Source organism: Bos indicus x Bos taurus, chromosome 27, assembly GCF_003369695.1.
Source record: "Bos indicus x Bos taurus breed Angus x Brahman F1 hybrid chromosome 27, Bos_hybrid_MaternalHap_v2.0, whole genome shotgun sequence".
In the NCBI taxonomy this organism is placed as follows: Eukaryota; Metazoa; Chordata; class Mammalia; order Artiodactyla; family Bovidae; genus Bos; species Bos indicus x Bos taurus.
In genome coordinates, this window is record NC_040102.1 from 16,951,908 (window position 1) to 16,960,400 (window position 8,493).

Genomic DNA, 8,493 nt, shown 5'->3' on the forward strand with positions numbered 1-8,493 from the left:
CATTGCTAATGAATTAGGACATAATGCCTAGCTAGTTGGAGTTTTCTTTCAATGATGAATACATTTAAGTATCTCAGGTTGATGAATTCTTGTCTACATATGCAAGATGGATTAGTCAATTATCCAATAAATCAGGGTGATAAACCTATTACAGAGTAAAGATGGGGGTGAGCGTTATTTCTATTTCTGAGATTGATGGCTTATATTAGTAAAATTTACTGTCTTCTTAATTTTTCCTGGCACAGGATAACCAAACAAATACTTTTCTTAATGGGTCAGAGTCTTGCCTATAGAAAGCCCTCAATCAATATTTGTTGCACAAAATTGAACTTGACATAGAGATGTTTTCAAAACATGCTGTATTCACCTAAAATGCTATCATTTTGTCTATTTTATGTACTACTATATTTAATTTACTCTTTAAAAGGTAAAAAAAAATACATTTTTAATGAATTAGTCAACAATTTTTGAACCAGAAGATAGCAGAGAACAACAAATCTGTGGAGGAGGTTCTTGAATGGTTTGATTCAAAGTTGAACAATGAATGGACAACGACAAAAATCCCTAGGCATCTTCTACACAAGCTCCTCAGAGATTCTGCAGTTTGAGGGTACCTGACTGGCTTTTGCGTTGTTCACATTTTCCTCTCTATCAGGGTTATATAGCTAATCACATGTATCTCAGATCTGAAGGGGTTATTCTTTTCTCCCAGCCTTTTCCAGGGTGTACCACTATACCATCCTTATCTTAAAGGGAGGAGAAAACCCAAAGTCTTCCCAAAATCAATGGGATTCATAAGAGATTTAACAGCGTTGCTGAATAGAAGATTCAAGGTATTAAAGTCAATTTTATTTTTATATATTAGCAAATAATGCTTAGGATTTGCTGAATAAGAGATAGCACATACAAATGCAGCAAAAATGTGTCATAAGAATAAAATTAAAAGCAATATATGAGTCTCTTATGAAGAATAGAATGATATTAGCTGAATGAAATCAAAGAAGACCTAAATAAATGAAAAATTAGACCATGTATATTGATAGGGAGAGCTCAGTATCATAAATCTGTCAGTTTTCCCCCGGATTGGTCCACAGATTCTTGGTATTGCCAGTAAAATTTTCAAAATGGTTCTTTGGAACCAATATGACTTAAATGTAAGATTAAAACAGAGCAAGAAAACTTGCAAACGGGACACAATATCAGCCACACATTAAACTGTAGCTAATAAAAGTGTAAAGAACATATAAAATTGAATATATAAGCAAACAACCCAATAGAACAATATGTAAAAGTGCGAACAGGCAGTTCAGGGTAGAGGACTCATTAATGGCTCAGTTCAGTTCAGTTCAGTTGCTTAGTCATGTCCGACTCTTTGCAACCCCATGAGTTGCAGCACACCAGGCCTCCCTATTCATCACCAACTCCTGGAGGATACAAAAAACTGTTACTTAGGAATCAGATGAATAATGATAAAATCACAACTGACATTTGACATCCAACTTTCTGGAATAATTTTTAAATCTAAGATTATAGGTGTTCAGAAGATTAGGTTCTCATTAATCTTGTTAATCTCATTAATCTCATTAACCAGTAGTTCTTTGGGAAAAATTTTGACTTTACCTAGTTAAAGTATATATGTATATTACCTAAAAACAGCAATTCCACTCTGGAATATACTTTAAAGAAACTTTTTTGCTATATGTACCAGAAGATATGTACAATAATGGTCATGGCTGCATTTGCACAAAAGCAATAACCTGGAAGCAACTCTTTGCCTTCTAAGAACAGAATAAAAAAATTAGATTCCCAAATTTATGCATGCAGCTCAAAAGGTTAATATTGAGAAATAAAAGAAAATCACACAAATCTCCACATATATTGTAGTGTGATTCAATCATTATAAAAGGGGAATTCAGTTCAGTTCAGTTCAGTTGCTCAGTCGTGTCTGACTCTTTGCGACCCCATGAATTGCAGCACACCAGGCCTCCCTGTCCATTACCAACTCCCGGAGTTCACCCAGACTCACATCCATCGAGTCAGTGATGCCATCCAGCCATCTCATCCTCTGTCGTCCCCTTCTCCTCCTGCCCCCAGTCCCTCCCAGCATCAGAGTCTTTTCCAATGAGTCAACTCTTCACATGAGGTGGCCAAAGTACTGGAGTTCAGCTTTAGCATCATTCCTTCCAAAGAAATCCCAGGGCTGATCTCCTTCAGAATGGACTGGTTGGATTTCCTTGCAGTCCAAGGGACTCTTAAGAGTCTTCTCCAACACCACAGTTCAAAGCGTCAATTCTTCGGCACTGAGCCTTCTTCACAGTCCAACTCTCACATCCATACATGACCAAAGGAAAAACCATAGCCTTGACTAGACGGACCTTTGTTGGCAAAGTAATGTCTCTGCTTTTCAATATGCTATCTAGGTTGGACATAACTTTCCTTCCAAGGAGTAAGCGTCTTTTAATTTCATGGCTGCAGTCACCATCTGCAGTGATTTTGGAGCCCCCCAAAATGAAGTCTGACACTGTTTCCACTGTTTCCCCATCTATTTGCCATGAAGTGATGGGACCGGATGCCATGATCTTCGTTTTCTGAATGTTGAGCTTTAAGCCAACTTTTTCACTCTCCACTTTCACTTTCCTTAAGAGGCTTTTGAGGGAAGCCTCTTCACTTTCTGCCATAAGGGTGGTGTCATCTGCATATCTGAGGTTATTGATATTTCTCCTGGCAATCTTGATTCCAGCTTGTGTTTCTTCCAGTCCAGCGTTTCTCATGATGTACTCTGTATATAAGTTAAATAAGCAGGGTGACAATATACAGCCTTGACGTACTCCTTTTCCTATTTGGAACCAGTCTGTTCCATGTCCAGTTCTAACTGTTGCTTCCTGACCTGCATACAGATTTCTCAAGAGGCAGGTCAGGTGGTCTGGTATTCCCATCTCTTTCAGAATAGCATACTGTTTAGTAACATTCATATTTTTACATAACTATAAAAAATCAACAGAATAGCAAGGCTATTGATCATGTACAATGGTACCTAAGTAGATATGTGTCTTACCATGCTTTAAATATCATATATATTGACATATATTTAAAAATAATATTAAATAATGTTAAAAAATTAATGAAACTACAACATGAATCCTTTTGTTGGCAAGTTACATTGAGAGAGTTGAGAAGTTTTCTCCTCTCTGTATTTAATGTTTAATGTTAAATATAGACTCATGAGGGCCTCCTTCGTGGCTCAGCTGGTAAAGAATCTGCCTGCAATGCGGGAGACATGGGTTTGATTCCTGGGTGGGAAGATCCCCTAGAGAAGGGAATAGCTACCCACTCCAGTATTCTAGCCTGGGAAATTCTATGGACAGAGGAGCCTGGTGGGCTGCAGTCCCTGATATCGCAAAGAGTTGAACACGACTAAGTGACTCACACACACACACACACACACACACACACACACACACACACACACACACACACAGACTAATGCTTGGTTAAATTACTTAAATATTGCATTTTCAAGCTTCCTTGACTGCTTGTTAAAAACTCACAAATATCTATTTTTATGTCGTTTCAATGCTATATATTAGCATATTCCAAAAAACAGTGAGTTAATGTTGGACTCACACTTGGTTTTCCTGTTTTAAAAAAATATTTTCTTATTTAAAAAAAAGCATACTGTAGTGTAATACCAAGTCATTTCGGGCAGGTGAGGGGTGTGTGGTGGGTTAGTGGCTGGACTTCCTGGGAATGAGCAGATCCTAGCGTATGTTAGGTGAAGATCTGTTCACAGAAGAAACTTGTGAGATGTGTGGGTTCCCTGTTGCTCCTTGAAACAGTGAGGAAGACCCGCTCCGGACGGCCTGGGGTGATGGGAGGTAGGACAGAGAGCAGACCATCAGCCAGATGGACACTGTTCAGTATAAAAGGAACCACTGACTCCAGGCACCAGTCTGGATGGGCCATTATCCCACCTCGTGTTACAATGTATCCAGCCCAAAGACCAAGGGTTCCTTGGTAGCTCAGTTGGTAAAGCAACTGCCTGTAATATGCGGGAGACCTGGGTTCAATCCCTGAGTCGGGAAGATCCCCTGGAGAAGGAAATGGCAACCCACTCCAGTACTCTTGCCTAGAAAATCCCATGGATGGAGAGGCCTGGATGCTACAGTCCATGGGGTCGCAAAGAGTCGGACACAACTGAGCGACTTCACTGGTTCAAAGAGGGAAGACAAAGCACAGTAACTGAAGAATAGACACTGAGATCTTTGAGGCTCAGTCCTTCTTAATGTGGAGAATTAGTGGTTGGGTGAAGCCACCCTGCAAAGCCTGGGTCATCAAACATCAGCAAGCTTATTTTTAAGTCATCATTACTTTTTTTTTCACTGTGACACATCTGACTGGAAATCACTGCTTGGCAAAACAGCAAGTCACATATTAAGCTACAAGTAAAATATGCTATTTTTTTGTTTTTTTTTTACTGTTTTATAAAGGATTTCACAGCAGAAGAAATTACTATCACTGATTTAGAGGAAGAATGACAGAGAAAACACATATGTTGTGGATTGACTTATCTTGACCGCTCTTTTAAAAGCAAGAAGAAAGCATTATTGCTGAGACAGCTTCAAGGAGGTCTTTAGCATGTAAAGAAAGCATGCAAGAATTAATAGCAGTTGGGCTAAGACTTGGGAGAACCAAGGAATTACGAGAATAAAAAAGAAAAACAGGTAAGAAGTCTCTCCTATTTCATCTGAGAAGCTCGGAATGGAATACCTTCTCTTAGATAATGGGAGAGAGCAGTTTGATGCCGGCAGAAAATCGTACTAAGTGCTCATTACTTTTAACTGTGCAATTTAAATACTCATGTGCATCAATGGAAGGAAGATTTAAATAGCAAGCTTCATTGCTATTTGCTCCTAAAAGAAACTGATGCCAACAGATTACTGCTTTTCATTTAAGTCAACATGGGGATGAACAGCAGTTTTGTAGTTTGAGGAGAGGGGCATGTGGGAAAACTGAAATGTGAACAAAACAACAGTTGGGCTTTCTTTTATTGTTTATTGGCGCTCTGGGAATCCTCTGCAGCTTTGTCTTTCATGGTTGCTTAATAAATAAAAATACAGTACATAGCCTACACATTTGGGGGGTGATTCACAGAATGGCACTAACTCACCTAAGGGACCCTGCCTGGCTTAGTCCAGGGAGCACATCTTCTGAACATCTGGAACCACACTGGCAGTTTCCCCATAGGCCATGGGTTTGAGTTGTTTTGCTAATCATTTACACAGACCAGCTGAAATTATGTAGCCATCTGTATTCTTATACACTGAGATTGAGTAAAATGAATTTAGTCTTGAAAGCATTCATCCTTGATACCCCCTTCACACTGATTTTTATCCTTTTCAAACAACCGTGGGGTCTGGGACACAGTGGACACTGCTCATCCGGGAAGCCCATCCATTCTCGTTTGCTTGCTGCCCACTACTCTGCCTTCTCAGTACTGTCCCCGCAAAGGACCATGGACACTCTAATATTGCTGGGCAAGCAGGCTCTGGAGTGAGGCTGCCTGGGTTGAAATCTCCACTTTGTTATCTGCTGGTGATGGTGGGCAAATGACTTTGTGTCTTGGTGCCTAATTCCTCACCTTGACAATTTCTAAGGAAAAGAATATATTCTTTAAAAAAAATTACTTATTTGGCCATCCCAGGTGTTGCAGCGTGTGAGATCTAGTTTTCAAACCAGGGATCGAACCCTGGCTCCCTGTATTGGGAGCATGAAATCTTAGCCACTGCACCATCAGGAAAGTCCCAAGAATACATTCTCATTAGATCGCCATGAGGAAGAAATGAACTCAGCAGGTTGCTTTGCATGTATCAAGTACTCAATAAGTAGTGGGTATAATTAGCAACACCATTATTTTATTCCATCCTAAATGGAATCATTTACTTCTGGCAGGCAGGACTCCCTCAATCAGGATGAGTGTCAGCTATTAGTGACATAAGAAACTAGAACTCAGAAGCCAAAGTGTTTCCCGGAGATGGGAGGTAATCTCTAGGGGAGGTGCAGAATATGGAAACTCTTTAGATGGCATTCACAATATCGCGATCACGGTAATGTCATGAATGCCAGGTGATATTTAACTGAAACTAGAGTGGGAGAAAAACTGACAAAGGAAATTAAAGACAGATGACTCAAAAGCATGCATTACCTCAAAGGGCAAGTTTAGGTAAAAGATACATTGATGTTTTAGGAACCTGGAGGTTTTGGTAGCAAGGGGTAGAAGGCAGCATGTCACAGGGTGAAAGGATTTCTGACTTTGGCAGAAAGGCAGTCAGTATTATATGAAGAAAAACAGTTGAGTCATTAAGTTATTTGAGGTCATGAGGAAAAATCACTCAAGTAAAATATATTTTGCAAACAATATTTATAAGAGTTCTAAAGGTGTCAGTTCATTTCTGGATATCAGCTAATGAAATGGCTGAGACAAGACAACTGGATTTTTTTGATGATGCTTTGAGAAAGATGGTTTATTTGATTACTGGAAATTAAATCTGTTAATAGGAGATTTGCCTGGCTTGAAACATATATATGCTATTCTCTATATAATTTAAAAGAAGATTTTAGTTGAGTTTTACATACTAATAGAGGAGAAGGCAATGGCAGCCCACTCCAGTACTCTTGCCTGGAAAATCCCATGGACAGAGGAGCCTGATAGGCTGCAGTCCACGGGGTAGCTAAGAGTCGGGCATGACTAAGCGACTTCACTTTCACTTTTCACTTTTATGCATTGGAGAAGGAAATGGCAACCCACTCCAGTGTTCTTGCCTGGAGAATCCCAGGGACAGGGGTCCCTGGGGTCGAACAGAGTCGGACACGACTAAAGTGATATAGCAGCAGCAGCAGCAGCAGCATGTACTAATAAGGATGTTAAATGAAAATGTTCAACAATTATGTAGGAAGAGTTTTCTCTTCAATGTCATTGCCTATCATTGTCATCATTATCCCTCCAGAATATTTCTTTGTGCATATTGCAGTTGTGAGACAGGAGAGGGACCCCAAGAGAAGCTGGTCTTTCCTTCCACTTTGGTGATCTAGTTCCCAATATTTCACCTGCCCATTGGCTCTAATGCATCCAGATAGAAAGTTATTTGATAGAATTAGGCTTTGCCCTTCTAAAAATTTAGAAGCTTCTTTAAAAATGCAGTTCCCTAGCTGGGCAGCAGAAGTTGGCCAAACTAAGAACAGAAAGTGTAGTGAGTATTGGTTTAAAAGAACACTCCCCTTTGGACAGGTAGAGCTATGGAAGCATTGAGGATGAGAAGCCAGCTCCAAAGGAAGAGAAAATAAAGAGCCATGGTGTTTTGAGCATGCGTCCTGAGTGAAGTAAGACATGTATATATTCAATTTCTGACTTTGACATTTTCTAGTTGGGTAAATGGCCGTGGGGGAGTTCATTGAACAAACTAAGCTTCCTAGTTTTCCATGTGAAAAATGAGGATTTCAGTTTTTGTTGTGAGCATCCTGAAATAAATACTTGCCTATCATCATTATTAAATAACTCATTAAGTTACTTATAACATGGCTTACTTTGCGAGAAGTACTATAGACAGCCATAGGCTGACAGTATGTATCAGTTCAGTCAGTCAGTCGTGCCTGACTCTTTGCGACCCCATGAATCACAGCATGCCAGGCCTCCCTGTCCCTCACCAACTCCATAGTATGTATAGCATGGATATAAATACTTTGATAATGTGAAGACAGTGGAAAGGAAATACAAATTCAAATTCACAGCAGTAGTCAGAAGACCACTGGCAGACGCATATGCAGCCTTCAGCCAGACCTGTAGTCTTCTAGACCCACTTCATGCTGCTTAGGGGTCTTGGTTGGCTACATCCTGGCCCTGGTTAATGTGCTCCACTTCCCTGGGCTATGTTGTTGCTTCTCAAGCTCTAGAGGACAAATGCGCTCACATTATTATCTGACTAGTTTTACATTTCTCCTAGAAACTGTTCTGAATTTTCAATTTGGTGTCAACAATTAAAAATCAATTGGATTTCTTTCTCTTCATGCATTTGTTTCTGGTAAGGCCATGAATAGGCACATTTTAAGGCTTTTTAAATGAAAAAGCAAAGAAAAATTATAGAAAGAGATTAAAAGTCCACTTTCATTTTCCTCTAATCTTCTTGCCTTTCGCTAGTCCTCTTCCTGCTCTTCCCCTCCCCTCTGCAGTTAACAAATCACTTATCAAATTTACTTATCAGTATCTTGAATGTCTTAAATGAACAAACATATTCTCTCAATCACAGTACTTGGATAACCAAATGTCCTTTTTATAGTCACGTTAACCATAGCTTTGGATTTAATTGTACTGAAAATCCTATCCCACTGAATTAAATATCACACTTCAATATCAACCCTGCACTGAAAGCTCCGATCATGAATTGGTGTAATTTTAACCTTCTGAGAGAACTGGTTGGAGTGGAGTCTCTAACCAGCCAG

General features: G+C 39.6%; 1 long non-coding RNA gene across 3 annotated transcripts in view; it reads left to right on the plus strand.

Moving 5' to 3' along the window:
- LOC113884970 overlaps positions 1–6,657 on the plus strand; it is a 36,236-nt gene extending 29,579 nt beyond the window's left edge. For 2 of the 3 annotated variants that reach the window (XR_003509072.1, XR_003509073.1), the window contains one exon: positions 4,488–6,656. This is a non-coding gene — a long non-coding RNA (uncharacterized LOC113884970). Of the gene's footprint in view, positions 1–4,487 lie in introns of all 3 variants that reach the window. The other variant, XR_003509074.1, reaches the window with a different exon arrangement.
- Positions 6,658–8,493: the final 1,836 nt, after the last annotated feature.